The sequence below is a fragment of the Lepisosteus oculatus genome, chromosome 6 (genome assembly GCF_040954835.1).
Source record: "Lepisosteus oculatus isolate fLepOcu1 chromosome 6, fLepOcu1.hap2, whole genome shotgun sequence".
NCBI classification, from domain to species: Eukaryota; Metazoa; Chordata; class Actinopteri; order Semionotiformes; family Lepisosteidae; genus Lepisosteus; species Lepisosteus oculatus.
The window spans coordinates 45,005,688-45,019,946 of NC_090701.1; the positions used below are offsets into that span (position 1 = coordinate 45,005,688).

Below are 14,259 nucleotides of genomic sequence, written 5' to 3' on the forward strand. Positions count from 1 at the left end.
TAACTAACGGGGTGTGGGAAAAAAGGCCACACTTCCCTGACCGGGAATCGAACCCGGGCCGCGGCGGTGAGAGCGCTGAATCCTAACCACTAGACCACCAGGGACACGGGGAAAAGCCCTCTCCCGTCTGTGGCGTGCCCGCAGTGCGACCGACGTCGGCTCTGAAAGCGGGGCCAAGCTCGGCAATCTTTAATTGAGACAGAGACTCATCCACCAGCGATTTTAAAACTGCAGTAACGCGTTGAAGACACGACCCCGCCTGCCGTCGTCACTTAGATCTAACCCGCAAAAGAATCACTGCTACAACAGCTTCCGCGACACAATGGTCAGCCAACTGGGGGAGGAACTGTGTTGTGAAAAACTGGAAAGACACAACAGGGAAACCCACGAGGTTCAGTGTCATACAGACTAGTGTCGCTTGACAGACAAAACTTGCAGTACAAGATTTCTAAAGATTCTTCACAATCACAGGAGTTACAGCCATCACACATCGGTGGGTTAACACTCACACACACAAAGAAAACCACATCGCCCAGCACAAAGAAGAAAACAAGACTTACACCAACTTGAGAGCACTTTGCCGCTGGGGGAACGGAATCACGACTGTCTTCGATATTGACGCCAGGCTTTCCCTACACAAGGCCAGAACCAGACCGTGAAAAGATGGCTCCGGGATGCCCGCGCTGCTCAGGTCGAGCCCGTTATGCCAAAGCAGCCTGTGGCGGGCAATGAAAACTCAAGCAGCCAGTGTGTCTGCTTCCTGGTCTGCAAAGGCTCTCCAGGAAAATCTCTCTTGCGCTTCTGCTGAACTGCTGCTTCATCTACACAGGGGCCCCCGCCTTCTTAATCAAGGAGTCCAATGGCAGCATTAGTCGCAAGTGCTCGTCAGTTCCCACACAGTCGGGGAGGAGCCCGGGACTTGATGAGGACAACGACAGCCAGCTTGGCATTGTTTTCCTCGGCACCTATCAATTATCACAGCAGGGTGTGACGTCCCCGGGGCGTGGGGTGTGAGTGAGGGACAGGAAGCAAGCAAGAGACAGAGGAAGTCAAGAGCCACCACACCCTGTTGCTTGCCAGTAATCACACAACTATGGCCCTCAGCTGATACCCCTTTACAAGTGGGAGACCCTGCTCCGAGTCCAGCCCGAGTGCAAAAGGAGGGCAAAAGGCCCCAGCGAGATTTGAACTCGCGACCCCTGGTTTACAAGACCAGTGCTCTAACCCCTGAGCTATGGAGCCACGAGGCTCCAGGTCCTGACTCACGCGCACACAAACGTACCGAGTCAAGCAGCTGGCAACATGAGGGAGACACGGTGCCCGGCTCAGCTACACAGCGGAGAGAGCAGAGAAAGGACGCCACGGCGAAGCTGAAGTCTTGCACAGGCCCATGGAAGACACCGAAGATCACCAAGGGAATCGACAGTCGCCCCGGCTCTTGTGTGGTTCCATGGTGTAATGGTTAGCACTCTGGACTCTGAATCCAGCGATCCGAGTTCAAATCTCGGTGGAACCTTTTGTGGGTGACATTGGAATTGGTGTCTGGAATGCCAAACGGGAATTCCCGCTGAAATAAACGGGGTGGGGGGAAAAAAGCCACGCTTCCCTGACCAGGAACTGAACTTGGGCCGCAGCGGTGAGAGTGCCGAATCCTAACCACTAGACCACCAGGGACACAGGGAAAGGCCCTCTCCCATCTGTGGCGTGCCCGCAGCGCAACCGACGTCGGCTCTTAAAGCGGGGCCGAGCTCGGCAATCTTGAATTGAGACAGAGACTCATCCACCCGCGATTTTAAAACTGCAGTAACCCGTTGAAGACACGACCCCGCCTGCCGTCGTCACTTAGATCTAACCCGTAAAAGAATCACTGCTACAACAGCTTCCGCGACGCAATGGTCAGCCACCTGGGGGAGGAACCGTGGTGTGAATGACTGGAAGGACACAACAGGGAAACCCACGAGGTTCAGTGTCATACAGACTAGTTTCGCTTGACAGAAAATGAAATCACAAGTAGCCAGTGTGTCTGTAAAGGCTCTCCAGGAAAATTTCTCACGCTTCTGCTGAACTGCTGCTTCATCTACGCAGGGGCCCCCGCCTTCTTAATCAAGGAGTCCAATGGCAGCATTTGTCGCAAGTGCTCGTCAGTTCCCACACAGTCGGGGAAGAGCCCGGGACTTGATGAGGACAACGACAGCCAGCTTGGCATTGTTTTCCTCGGCACCTATCAATTATCACAGCAGGGTATGACGTCCCCGGGGCGTGGGGTGTGAGTGAGGGACAGGAAGCAGGCAAGAGACAGAGAAAGCCAAGAGCCACCACACCCTGTTGCTTGCCAGTATTCACACAATTACGGCCCTCAGCTGATACCCCTTTACAAGCGGGAGACCCTGCTCCGCGTCCAGCCCGAGTGCAAAAGGCCCCGGCGAGATTTGAACTCGCGACCCCTGGTTTACAAGGCCAGTGCTCTAACCCCTGAACTATGGAGCCACGAGGCTCCAGACCCTGACTCACGCACACACAAACGTACCGAGTCACGCAGCTGGCTACATGTGGGAGACACGGTGCCCGGCTCAGCTACACAATGGAGAAAGCAAAGAAAGGACGCCACGGCGAAGCTGAAGTCTTGCACAGGCCCATGGACGTCGCCCCAGCTCTCGTGTGGTTCCATGGTGTAATGGTTAGCACTCTGGGCTTTGAATCCAGCGATCCGAGTTCAAGTCTTGGTGGAACCTGTTGTGGGTGACATTGAAATCGGGTCCTGTGTATGGGATCGTGGGCTGCTTTCCTTGCGTGCTCTGCTGTGGGCAAAGAAACCTGCTTTTACTCATCAGCCTTTCTAGGACCTGCAAGATATCACCCACTACTGCAGACGATTGAGTGTACAGCAGACATGCGTGTATTTTATGACAGAGGTTCCTGCGTCGTCAAAATACCCGGAACACCTCCTCCGAGTTCAACGTCTTGCACGGCTCTAAGGGTAACAAACGGGGTGTGGGAAAAAAGGCCACACTTCCCTGACCGGGAATCGAACCCGGGCCGCGGCGGTGAGAGCGCCGAATCCTAACCACTAGACCACCAGGGACACGGGGAAAAGCCCTCTCCCGTCTGTGGCGTGCCCGCAGTGCGACCGACGTCGGCTCTGAAAGCGGGGCCAAGCTCGGCAATCTTTAATTGAGACAGAGACTCATCCACCAGCGATTTTAAAACTGCAGTAACGCGTTGAAGACACGACCCCGCCTGCCGTCGTCACTTAGATCTAACCCGCAAAAGAATCACTGCTACAACAGCTTCCGCGACACAATGGTCAGCCAACTGGGGGAGGAACTGTGTTGTGAAAAACTGGAAAGACACAACAGGGAAACCCACGAGGTTCAGTGTCATACAGACTAGTGTCGCTTGACAGACAAAACTTGCAGTACAAGATTTCTAAAGATTCTTCACAATCACAGGAGTTACAGCCATCACACATCGGTGGGTTAACACTCACACACACAAAGAAAACCACATCGCCCAGCACAAAGAAGAAAACAAGACTTACACCAACTTGAGAGCACTTTGCCGCTGGGGGAACGGAATCACGACTGTCTTCGATATTGACGCCAGGCTTTCCCTACACAAGGCCAGAACCAGACCGTGAAAAGATGGCTCCGGGATGCCCGCGCTGCTCAGGTCGAGCCCGTTATGCCAAAGCAGCCTGTGGCGGGCAATGAAAACTCAAGCAGCCAGTGTGTCTGCTTCCTGGTCTGCAAAGGCTCTCCAGGAAAATCTCTCTTGCGCTTCTGCTGAACTGCTGCTTCATCTACACAGGGGCCCCCGCCTTCTTAATCAAGGAGTCCAATGGCAGCATTAGTCGCAAGTGCTCGTCAGTTCCCACACAGTCGGGGAGGAGCCCGGGACTTGATGAGGACAACGACAGCCAGCTTGGCATTGTTTTCCTCGGCACCTATCAATTATCACAGCAGGGTGTGACGTCCCCGGGGCGTGGGGTGTGAGTGAGGGACAGGAAGCAAGCAAGAGACAGAGGAAGTCAAGAGCCACCACACCCTGTTGCTTGCCAGTAATCACACAACTATGGCCCTCAGCTGATACCCCTTTACAAGTGGGAGACCCTGCTCCGAGTCCAGCCCGAGTGCAAAAGGAGGGCAAAAGGCCCCAGCGAGATTTGAACTCGCGACCCCTGGTTTACAAGACCAGTGCTCTAACCCCTGAGCTATGGAGCCACGAGGCTCCAGGTCCTGACTCACGCGCACACAAACGTACCGAGTCAAGCAGCTGGCAACATGAGGGAGACACGGTGCCCGGCTCAGCTACACAGCGGAGAGAGCAGAGAAAGGACGCCACGGCGAAGCTGAAGTCTTGCACAGGCCCATGGAAGACACCGAAGATCACCAAGGGAATCGACAGTCGCCCCGGCTCTTGTGTGGTTCCATGGTGTAATGGTTAGCACTCTGGACTCTGAATCCAGCGATCCGAGTTCAAATCTCGGTGGAACCTTTTGTGGGTGACATTGGAATTGGTGTCTGGAATGCCAAACGGGAATTCCCGCTGAAATAAACGGGGTGGGGGGAAAAAAGCCACGCTTCCCTGACCAGGAACTGAACTTGGGCCGCAGCGGTGAGAGTGCCGAATCCTAACCACTAGACCACCAGGGACACAGGGAAAGGCCCTCTCCCATCTGTGGCGTGCCCGCAGCGCGACCGACGTCGGCTCTTAAAGCGGGGCCGAGCTCGGCAATCTTGAATTGAGACAGAGACTCATCCACCCGCGATTTTAAAACTGCAGTAACCCGTTGAAGACACGACCCCGCCTGCCGTCGTCACTTAGATCTAACCCGTAAAAGAATCACTGCTACAACAGCTTCCGCGACGCAATGGTCAGCCACCTGGGGGAGGAACCGTGGTGTGAATGACTGGAAGGACACAACAGGGAAACCCACGAGGTTCAGTGTCATACAGACTAGTTTCGCTTGACAGAAAATGAAATCACAAGTAGCCAGTGTGTCTGTAAAGGCTCTCCAGGAAAATTTCTCACGCTTCTGCTGAACTGCTGCTTCATCTACGCAGGGGCTCCCGCCTTCTTAATCAAGGAGTCCAATGGCAGCATTTGTCGCAAGTGCTCGTCAGTTCCCACACAGTCGGGGAAGAGCCCGGGACTTGATGAGGACAACGACAGCCAGCTTGGCATTGTTTTCCTCGGCACCTATCAATTATCACAGCAGGGTATGACGTCCCCGGGGCGTGGGGTGTGAGTGAGGGACAGGAAGCAGGCAAGAGACAGAGAAAGCCAAGAGCCACCACACCCTGTTGCTTGCCAGTATTCACACAATTACGGCCCTCAGCTGATACCCCTTTACAAGCGGGAGACCCTGCTCCGCGTCCAGCCCGAGTGCAAAAGGCCCCGGCGAGATTTGAACTCGCGACCCCTGGTTTACAAGGCCAGTGCTCTAACCCCTGAACTATGGAGCCACGAGGCTCCAGACCCTGACTCACGCACACACAAACGTACCGAGTCACGCAGCTGGCTACATGTGGGAGACACGGTGCCCGGCTCAGCTACACAATGGAGAAAGCAAAGAAAGGACGCCACGGCGAAGCTGAAGTCTTGCACAGGCCCATGGACGTCGCCCCAGCTCTCGTGTGGTTCCATGGTGTAATGGTTAGCACTCTGGGCTTTGAATCCAGCGATCCGAGTTCAAGTCTCGGTGGAACCTGTTGTGGGTGACATTGAAATCGGGACCTGTGTATGGGATCGTGGGCTGCTTTCCTTGCGTGCTCTGCTGTGGGCAAAGAAACCTGCTTTTACTCATCAGCCTTTCTAGGACCTGCAAGATATCACCCACTACTGCAGATGATTGAGTGTACAGCAGACATGCGTGTATTTTATGACAGAGGTTCCTGCGTCGTCAAAATACCCGGAACACCTCCTCCGAGTTCAACGTCTTGCACGGCTCTAAGGGTAACAAACGGGGTGTGGGAAAAAAGGCCACACTTCCCTGACCGGGAATCGAACCCGGGCCGCGGCGGTGAGAGCGCCGAATCCTAACCACTAGACCACCAGGGACACGGGGAAAAGCCCTCTCCCGTCTGTGGCGTGCCCGCAGTGCGACCGACGTCGGCTCTGAAAGCGGGGCCAAGCTCGGCAATCTTTAATTGAGACAGAGACTCATCCACCAGCGATTTTAAAACTGCAGTAACGCGTTGAAGACACGACCCCGCCTGCCGTCGTCACTTAGATCTAACCCGCAAAAGAATCACTGCTACAACAGCTTCCGCGACACAATGGTCAGCCAACTGGGGGAGGAACTGTGTTGTGAAAAACTGGAAAGACACAACAGGGAAACCCACGAGGTTCAGTGTCATACAGACTAGTGTCGCTTGACAGACAAAACTTGCAGTACAAGATTTCTAAAGATTCTTCACAATCACAGGAGTTACAGCCATCACACATCGGTGGGTTAACACTCACACACACAAAGAAAACCACATCGCCCAGCACAAAGAAGAAAACAAGACTTACACCAACTTGAGAGCACTTTGCCGCTGGGGGAACGGAATCACGACTGTCTTCGATATTGACGCCAGGCTTTCCCTACACAAGGCCAGAACCAGACCGTGAAAAGATGGCTCCGGGATGCCCGCGCTGCTCAGGTCGAGCCCGTTATGCCAAAGCAGCCTGTGGCGGGCAATGAAAACTCAAGCAGCCAGTGTGTCTGCTTCCTGGTCTGCAAAGGCTCTCCAGGAAAATCTCTCTTGCGCTTCTGCTGAACTGCTGCTTCATCTACACAGGGGCCCCCGCCTTCTTAATCAAGGAGTCCAATGGCAGCATTAGTCGCAAGTGCTCGTCAGTTCCCACACAGTCGGGGAGGAGCCCGGGACTTGATGAGGACAACGACAGCCAGCTTGGCATTGTTTTCCTCGGCACCTATCAATTATCACAGCAGGGTGTGACGTCCCCGGGGCGTGGGGTGTGAGTGAGGGACAGGAAGCAAGCAAGAGACAGAGGAAGTCAAGAGCCACCACACCCTGTTGCTTGCCAGTAATCACACAACTATGGCCCTCAGCTGATACCCCTTTACAAGTGGGAGACCCTGCTCCGAGTCCAGCCCGAGTGCAAAAGGAGGGCAAAAGGCCCCAGCGAGATTTGAACTCGCGACCCCTGGTTTACAAGACCAGTGCTCTAACCCCTGAGCTATGGAGCCACGAGGCTCCAGGTCCTGACTCACGCGCACACAAACGTACCGAGTCAAGCAGCTGGCAACATGAGGGAGACACGGTGCCCGGCTCAGCTACACAGCGGAGAGAGCAGAGAAAGGACGCCACGGCGAAGCTGAAGTCTTGCACAGGCCCATGGAAGACACCGAAGATCACCAAGGGAATCGACAGTCGCCCCGGCTCTTGTGTGGTTCCATGGTGTAATGGTTAGCACTCTGGACTCTGAATCCAGCGATCCGAGTTCAAATCTCGGTGGAACCTTTTGTGGGTGACATTGGAATTGGTGTCTGGAATGCCAAACGGGAATTCCCGCTGAAATAAACGGGGTGGGGGGAAAAAAGCCACGCTTCCCTGACCAGGAACTGAACTTGGGCCGCAGCGGTGAGAGTGCCGAATCCTAACCACTAGACCACCAGGGACACAGGGAAAAGCCCTCTCCCATCTGTGGCGTGCCCGCAGCGCGACCGACGTCGGCTCTTAAAGCGGGGCCGAGCTCGGCAATCTTGAATTGAGACAGAGACTCATCCACCCGCGATTTTAAAACTGCAGTAACCCGTTGAAGACACGACCCCGCCTGCCGTCGTCACTTAGATCTAACCCGTAAAAGAATCACTGCTACAACAGCTTCCGCGACGCAATGGTCAGCCACCTGGGGGAGGAACCGTGGTGTGAATGACTGGAAGGACACAACAGGGAAACCCACGAGGTTCAGTGTCATACAGACTAGTTTCGCTTGACAGAAAATGAAATCACAAGTAGCCAGTGTGTCTGTAAAGGCTCTCCAGGAAAATTTCTCACGCTTCTGCTGAACTGCTGCTTCATCTACGCAGGGGCCCCCGCCTTCTTAATCAAGGAGTCCAATGGCAGCATTTGTCGCAAGTGCTCGTCAGTTCCCACACAGTCGGGGAAGAGCCCGGGACTTGATGAGGACAACGACAGCCAGCTTGGCATTGTTTTCCTCGGCACCTATCAATTATCACAGCAGGGTATGACGTCCCCGGGGCGTGGGGTGTGAGTGAGGGACAGGAAGCAAGCAAGAGACAGAGGAAGTCAAGAGCCACCACACCCTGTTGCTTGCCAGTAATCACACAACTATGGCCCTCAGCTGATACCCCTTTACAAGTGGGAGACCCTGCTCCGAGTCCAGCCCGAGTGCAAAAGGAGGGCAAAAGGCCCCAGCGAGATTTGAACTCGCGACCCCTGGTTTACAAGACCAGTGCTCTAACCCCTGAGCTATGGAGCCACGAGGCTCCAGACCCTGACTCACGCGCACACAAACGTACCGAGTCAAGCAGCTGGCAACATGAGGGAGACACGGTGCCCGGCTCAGCTACACAGCGGAGAGAGCAGAGAAAGGACGCCACGGCGAAGCTGAAGTCTTGCACAGGCCCATGGAAGACACCGAAGATCACCAAGGGAATCGACAGTCGCCCCGGCTCTTGTGTGGTTCCATGGTGTAATGGTTAGCACTCTGGACTCTGAATCCAGCGATCCGAGTTCAAATCTCGGTGGAACCTTTTGTGGGTGACATTGGAATTGGTGTCTGGAATGCCAAACGGGAATTCCCGCTGAAATAAACGGGGTGGGGGGAAAAAAGCCACGCTTCCCTGACCAGGAACTGAACTTGGGCCGCAGCGGTGAGAGTGCCGAATCCTAACCACTAGACCACCAGGGACACAGGGAAAGGCCCTCTCCCATCTGTGGCGTGCCCGCAGCGCAACCGACGTCGGCTCTTAAAGCGGGGCCGAGCTCGGCAATCTTGAATTGAGACAGAGACTCATCCACCCGCGATTTTAAAACTGCAGTAACCCGTTGAAGACACGACCCCGCCTGCCGTCGTCACTTAGATCTAACCCGTAAAAGAATCACTGCTACAACAGCTTCCGCGACGCAATGGTCAGCCACCTGGGGGAGGAACCGTGGTGTGAATGACTGGAAGGACACAACAGGGAAACCCACGAGGTTCAGTGTCATACAGACTAGTTTCGCTTGACAGAAAATGAAATCACAAGTAGCCAGTGTGTCTGTAAAGGCTCTCCAGGAAAATTTCTCACGCTTCTGCTGAACTGCTGCTTCATCTACGCAGGGGCTCCCGCCTTCTTAATCAAGGAGTCCAATGGCAGCATTTGTCGCAAGTGCTCGTCAGTTCCCACACAGTCGGGGAAGAGCCCGGGACTTGATGAGGACAACGACAGCCAGCTTGGCATTGTTTTCCTCGGCACCTATCAATTATCACAGCAGGGTATGACGTCCCCGGGGCGTGGGGTGTGAGTGAGGGACAGGAAGCAGGCAAGAGACAGAGAAAGCCAAGAGCCACCACACCCTGTTGCTTGCCAGTATTCACACAATTACGGCCCTCAGCTGATACCCCTTTACAAGCGGGAGACCCTGCTCCGCGTCCAGCCCGAGTGCAAAAGGCCCCGGCGAGATTTGAACTCGCGACCCCTGGTTTACAAGGCCAGTGCTCTAACCCCTGAACTATGGAGCCACGAGGCTCCAGACCCTGACTCACGCACACACAAACGTACCGAGTCACGCAGCTGGCTACATGTGGGAGACACGGTGCCCGGCTCAGCTACACAATGGAGAAAGCAAAGAAAGGACGCCACGGCGAAGCTGAAGTCTTGCACAGGCCCATGGACGTCGCCCCAGCTCTCGTGTGGTTCCATGGTGTAATGGTTAGCACTCTGGGCTTTGAATCCAGCGATCTGAGTTCAAGTCTCGGTGGAACCTGTTGTGGGTGACATTAAAATCGGGACCTGTGTATGGGATCGTGGGCTGCTTTCCTTGCGTGCTCTGCTGTGGGCAAAGAAACCTGCTTTTACTCATCAGCCTTTCTAGGACCTGCAAGATATCACCCACTACTGCAGACGATTGAGTGTACAGCAGACATGCGTGTATTTTATGACAGAGGTTCCTGCGTCGTCAAAATACCCGGAACACCTCCTCCGAGTTCAACGTCTTGCACGGCTCTAAGGGTAACAAACGGGGTGTGGGAAAAAAGGCCACACTTCCCTGACCGGGAATCGAACCCGGGCCGCGGCGGTGAGAGCGCCGAATCCTAACCACTAGACCACCAGGGACACGGGGAAAAGCCCTCTCCCGTCTGTGGCGTGCCCGCAGTGCGACCGACGTCGGCTGTGAAAGCGGGGCCAGGCTCGGCAATCTTTAATTGAGACAGAGACTCATCCACCAGCGATTTTAAAACTGCAGTAACCCGTTGAAGACACGACCCCGCCTGCCGTCGTCACTTAGATCTAACCCGCAAAAGAATCACTGCTACAACAGCTTCCGCGACACAATGGTCAGCCAACTGGGGGAGGAACTGTGTTGTGAAAAACTGGAAAGACACAACAGGGAAACCCACCAGGTTCAGTGTCATACAGACTAGTGTCGCTTGACAGACAAAACTTGCAGTACAAGATTTCTAAAGATTCTTCACAATCACAGGAGTTACAGCCATCACACATCGGTGGGTTAACACTCACACACACAAAGAAAACCACATCGCCCAGCACAAAGAAGAAAACAAGACTTACACCAAGTTGAGAGCACTTTGCCGCTGGGGGAACGGAATCACGACTGTCTTCGATATTGACGCCAGGCTTTCCCTACACAAGGCCAGAACCAGACCGTGAAAAGATGGCTCCGGGATGCCCGCGCTGCTCAGGTCGAGCCCGTTATGCCAAAGCAGCCTGTGGCGGGCAATGAAAACTCAAGCAGCCAGTGTGTCTGCTTCCTGGTCTGCAAAGGCTCTCCAGGAAAATCTCTCTTGCGCTTCTGCTGAACTGCTGCTTCATCTACACAGGGGCCCCCGCCTTCTTAATCAAGGAGTCCAATGGCAGCATTAGTCGCAAGTGCTCGTCAGTTCCCACACAGTCGGGGAGGAGCCCGGGACTTGATGAGGACAACGACAGCCAGCTTGGCATTGTTTTCCTCGGCACCTATCAATTATCACAGCAGGGTGTGACGTCCCCGGGGCGTGGGGTGTGAGTGAGGGACAGGAAGCAAGCAAGAGACAGAGGAAGTCAAGAGCCACCACACCCTGTTGCTTGCCAGTAATCACACAACTATGGCCCTCAGCTGATACCCCTTTACAAGTGGGAGACCCTGCTCCGAGTCCAGCCCGAGTGCAAAAGGAGGGCAAAAGGCCCCAGCGAGATTTGAACTCGCGACCCCTGGTTTACAAGACCAGTGCTCTAACCCCTGAGCTATGGAGCCACGAGGCTCCAGGTCCTGACTCACGCGCACACAAACGTACCGAGTCAAGCAGCTGGCAACATGAGGGAGACACGGTGCCCGGCTCAGCTACACAGCGGAGAGAGCAGAGAAAGGACGCCACGGCGAAGCTGAAGTCTTGCACAGGCCCATGGAAGACACCGAAGATCACCAAGGGAATCGACAGTCGCCCCGGCTCTTGTGTGGTTCCATGGTGTAATGGTTAGCACTCTGGACTCTGAATCCAGCGATCCGAGTTCAAATCTCGGTGGAACCTTTTGTGGGTGACATTGGAATTGGTGTCTGGAATGCCAAACGGGAATTCCCGCTGAAATAAACGGGGTGGGGGGAAAAAAGCCACGCTTCCCTGACCAGGAACTGAACTTGGGCCGCAGCGGTGAGAGTGCCGAATCCTAACCACTAGACCACCAGGGACACAGGGAAAGGCCCTCTCCCATCTGTGGCGTGCCCGCAGCGCGACCGACGTCGGCTCTTAAAGCGGGGCCGAGCTCGGCAATCTTGAATTGAGACAGAGACTCATCCACCCGCGATTTTAAAACTGCAGTAACCCGGTGAAGACACGACCCCGCCTGCCGTCGTCACTTAGATCTAACCCGTAAAAGAATCACTGCTACAACAGCTTCCGCGACGCAATGGTCAGCCACCTGGGGGAGGAACCGTGGTGTGAATGACTGGAAGGACACAACAGGGAAACCCACGAGGTTCAGTGTCATACAGACTAGTTTCGCTTGACAGAAAATGAAATCACAAGTAGCCAGTGTGTCTGTAAAGGCTCTCCAGGAAAATTTCTCACGCTTCTGCTGAACTGCTGCTTCATCTACGCAGGGGCCCCCGCCTTCTTAATCAAGGAGTCCAATGGCAGCATTTGTCGCAAGTGCTCGTCAGTTCCCACACAGTCGGGGAAGAGCCCGGGACTTGATGAGGACAACGACAGCCAGCTTGGCATTGTTTTCCTCGGCACCTATCAATTATCACAGCAGGGTATGACGTCCCCGGGGCGTGGGGTGTGAGTGAGGGACAGGAAGCAGGCAAGAGACAGAGAAAGCCAAGAGCCACCACACCCTGTTGCTTGCCAGTATTCACACAATTACGGCCCTCAGCTGATACCCCTTTACAAGTGGGAGACCCTGCTCCGCGTCCAGCCCGAGTGCAAAAGGCCCCGGCGAGATTTGAACTCGCGACCCCTGGTTTACAAGGCCAGTGCTCTAACCCCTGAACTATGGAGCCACGAGGCTCCAGACCCTGACTCACGCACACACAAACGTACCGAGTCACGCAGCTGGCTACATGTGGGAGACACGGTGCCCGGCTCAGCTACACAATGGAGAAAGCAAAGAAAGGACGCCACGGCAAAGCTGAAGTCTTGCACAGGCCCATGGACGTCGCCCCAGCTCTCGTGTGGTTCCATGGTGTAATGGTTAGCACTCTGGGCTTTGAATCCAGCGATCCGAGTTCAAGTCTCGGTGGAACCTGTTGTGGGTGACATTGAAATCAGGACCTGTGTATGGGATCGTGGGCTGCTTTCCTTGTGTGCTCTGCTGTGGGCAAAGAAACCTGCTTTTACTCATCAGCCTTTCTAGGACCTGCAAGATATCACCCACTACTGCAGACGATTGAGTGTACAGCAGACATGCGTGTATTTTATGACAGAGGTTCCTGCGTCGTCAAAATACCCGGAACACCTCCTCCGAGTTCAACGTCTTGCACGGCTCTAAGGGTAACAAACGGGGTGTGGGAAAAAAGGCCACACTTCCCTGACCGGGAATCGAACCCGGGCCGCGGCGGTGAGAGCGCCGAATCCTAACCACTAGACCACCAGGGACACGGGGAAAAGCCCTCTCCCGTCTGTGGCGTGCCCGCAGTGCGACCGACGTCGGCTCTGAAAGCGGGGCCAAGCTCGGCAATCTTGAATTGAGACAGAGACTCATCCACCAGCGATTTTAAAACTGCAGTAACCCGTTGAAGACACGACCCCGCCTGCCGTCGTCACTTAGATCTAACCCGCAAAAGAATCACTGCTACAACAGCTTCCGCGACACAATGGTCAGCCAACTGGGGGAGGAACTGTGTTGTGAAAAACTGGAAAGACACAACAGGGAAACCCACCAGGTTCAGTGTCATACAGACTAGTGTCGCTTGACAGACAAAACTTGCAGTACAAGATTTCTAAAGATTCTTCACAATCACAGGAGTTACAGCCATCACACATCGGTGGGTTAACACTCACACACACAAAGAAAACCACATCGCCCAGCACAAAGAAGAAAACAAGACTTACACCAACTTGAGAGCACTTTGCCGCTGGGGGAACGGAATCACGACTGTCTTCGATATTGACGCCAGGCTTTCCCTACACAAGGCCAGAACCAGACCGTGAAAAGATGGCTCCGGGATGCCCGCGCTGCTCAGGTCGAGCCCGTTATGCCAAAGCAGCCTGTGGCGGGCAATGAAAACTCAAGCAGCCAGTGTGTCTGCTTCCTGGTCTGCAAAGGCTCTCCAGGAAAATCTCTCTTGCGCTTCTGCTGAACTGCTGCTTCATCTACACAGGGGCCCCCGCCTTCTTAATCAAGGAGTCCAATGGCAGCATTAGTCGCAAGTGCTCGTCAGTTCCCACACAGTCGGGGAGGAGCCCGGGACTTGATGAGGACAACGACAGCCAGCTTGGCATTGTTTTCCTCGGCACCTATCAATTATCACAGCAGGGTGTGACGTCCCCGGGGCGTGGGGTGTGAGTGAGGGACAGGAAGCAAGCAAGAGACAGAGGAAGTCAAGAGCCACCACACCCTGTTGCTTGCCAGTAATCACACAA

General features: G+C 54.7%; 23 non-coding genes across 23 annotated transcripts; 9 read left to right on the forward strand and 14 right to left on the reverse strand.

The window, feature by feature from the left end:
* Positions 1 to 32: 32 nt before the first annotated feature.
* On the reverse strand, positions 33 to 104 carry trnae-cuc (transfer RNA glutamic acid (anticodon CUC)). Its single transcript has one exon. It is a non-coding gene; the product is annotated as a tRNA-Glu (tRNA).
* Positions 105 to 1,169: 1,065 nt separating this feature from the next.
* On the reverse strand, positions 1,170 to 1,242 carry trnat-ugu (transfer RNA threonine (anticodon UGU)). The gene has a single exon. It is a non-coding gene; the product is annotated as a tRNA-Thr (tRNA).
* Positions 1,243 to 1,444: 202 nt separating this feature from the next.
* trnaq-cug (transfer RNA glutamine (anticodon CUG)) lies at positions 1,445 to 1,516 on the forward strand. The gene has a single exon. It is a non-coding gene; the product is annotated as a tRNA-Gln (tRNA).
* Positions 1,517 to 2,414: 898 nt separating this feature from the next.
* trnat-ugu (transfer RNA threonine (anticodon UGU)) lies at positions 2,415 to 2,487 on the reverse strand. The gene has a single exon. It is a non-coding gene; the product is annotated as a tRNA-Thr (tRNA).
* A 173-nt stretch (positions 2,488 to 2,660) lies between these two features.
* On the forward strand, positions 2,661 to 2,732 carry trnaq-uug (transfer RNA glutamine (anticodon UUG)). Its single transcript has one exon. It is a non-coding gene; the product is annotated as a tRNA-Gln (tRNA).
* A 278-nt stretch (positions 2,733 to 3,010) lies between these two features.
* On the reverse strand, positions 3,011 to 3,082 carry trnae-cuc (transfer RNA glutamic acid (anticodon CUC)). The gene has a single exon. It is a non-coding gene; the product is annotated as a tRNA-Glu (tRNA).
* A 1,065-nt stretch (positions 3,083 to 4,147) lies between these two features.
* Positions 4,148 to 4,220, reverse strand: trnat-ugu (transfer RNA threonine (anticodon UGU)). The gene has a single exon. It is a non-coding gene; the product is annotated as a tRNA-Thr (tRNA).
* Positions 4,221 to 4,422: 202 nt separating this feature from the next.
* trnaq-cug (transfer RNA glutamine (anticodon CUG)) lies at positions 4,423 to 4,494 on the forward strand. The gene has a single exon. It is a non-coding gene; the product is annotated as a tRNA-Gln (tRNA).
* An 898-nt stretch (positions 4,495 to 5,392) lies between these two features.
* trnat-ugu (transfer RNA threonine (anticodon UGU)) lies at positions 5,393 to 5,465 on the reverse strand. The gene has a single exon. It is a non-coding gene; the product is annotated as a tRNA-Thr (tRNA).
* Positions 5,466 to 5,638: 173 nt separating this feature from the next.
* Positions 5,639 to 5,710, forward strand: trnaq-uug (transfer RNA glutamine (anticodon UUG)). Its single transcript has one exon. It is a non-coding gene; the product is annotated as a tRNA-Gln (tRNA).
* A 278-nt stretch (positions 5,711 to 5,988) lies between these two features.
* trnae-cuc (transfer RNA glutamic acid (anticodon CUC)) lies at positions 5,989 to 6,060 on the reverse strand. The gene has a single exon. It is a non-coding gene; the product is annotated as a tRNA-Glu (tRNA).
* A 1,065-nt stretch (positions 6,061 to 7,125) lies between these two features.
* trnat-ugu (transfer RNA threonine (anticodon UGU)) lies at positions 7,126 to 7,198 on the reverse strand. Its single transcript has one exon. It is a non-coding gene; the product is annotated as a tRNA-Thr (tRNA).
* Positions 7,199 to 7,400: 202 nt separating this feature from the next.
* trnaq-cug (transfer RNA glutamine (anticodon CUG)) lies at positions 7,401 to 7,472 on the forward strand. Its single transcript has one exon. It is a non-coding gene; the product is annotated as a tRNA-Gln (tRNA).
* A 909-nt stretch (positions 7,473 to 8,381) lies between these two features.
* On the reverse strand, positions 8,382 to 8,454 carry trnat-ugu (transfer RNA threonine (anticodon UGU)). The gene has a single exon. It is a non-coding gene; the product is annotated as a tRNA-Thr (tRNA).
* A 202-nt stretch (positions 8,455 to 8,656) lies between these two features.
* trnaq-cug (transfer RNA glutamine (anticodon CUG)) lies at positions 8,657 to 8,728 on the forward strand. Its single transcript has one exon. It is a non-coding gene; the product is annotated as a tRNA-Gln (tRNA).
* Positions 8,729 to 9,626: 898 nt separating this feature from the next.
* Positions 9,627 to 9,699, reverse strand: trnat-ugu (transfer RNA threonine (anticodon UGU)). The gene has a single exon. It is a non-coding gene; the product is annotated as a tRNA-Thr (tRNA).
* Positions 9,700 to 9,872: 173 nt separating this feature from the next.
* trnaq-uug (transfer RNA glutamine (anticodon UUG)) lies at positions 9,873 to 9,944 on the forward strand. The gene has a single exon. It is a non-coding gene; the product is annotated as a tRNA-Gln (tRNA).
* A 278-nt stretch (positions 9,945 to 10,222) lies between these two features.
* trnae-cuc (transfer RNA glutamic acid (anticodon CUC)) lies at positions 10,223 to 10,294 on the reverse strand. The gene has a single exon. It is a non-coding gene; the product is annotated as a tRNA-Glu (tRNA).
* Positions 10,295 to 11,359: 1,065 nt separating this feature from the next.
* trnat-ugu (transfer RNA threonine (anticodon UGU)) lies at positions 11,360 to 11,432 on the reverse strand. Its single transcript has one exon. It is a non-coding gene; the product is annotated as a tRNA-Thr (tRNA).
* Positions 11,433 to 11,634: 202 nt separating this feature from the next.
* On the forward strand, positions 11,635 to 11,706 carry trnaq-cug (transfer RNA glutamine (anticodon CUG)). Its single transcript has one exon. It is a non-coding gene; the product is annotated as a tRNA-Gln (tRNA).
* Positions 11,707 to 12,604: 898 nt separating this feature from the next.
* trnat-ugu (transfer RNA threonine (anticodon UGU)) lies at positions 12,605 to 12,677 on the reverse strand. Its single transcript has one exon. It is a non-coding gene; the product is annotated as a tRNA-Thr (tRNA).
* Positions 12,678 to 12,850: 173 nt separating this feature from the next.
* On the forward strand, positions 12,851 to 12,922 carry trnaq-uug (transfer RNA glutamine (anticodon UUG)). Its single transcript has one exon. It is a non-coding gene; the product is annotated as a tRNA-Gln (tRNA).
* A 278-nt stretch (positions 12,923 to 13,200) lies between these two features.
* trnae-cuc (transfer RNA glutamic acid (anticodon CUC)) lies at positions 13,201 to 13,272 on the reverse strand. The gene has a single exon. It is a non-coding gene; the product is annotated as a tRNA-Glu (tRNA).
* Positions 13,273 to 14,259: the final 987 nt, after the last annotated feature.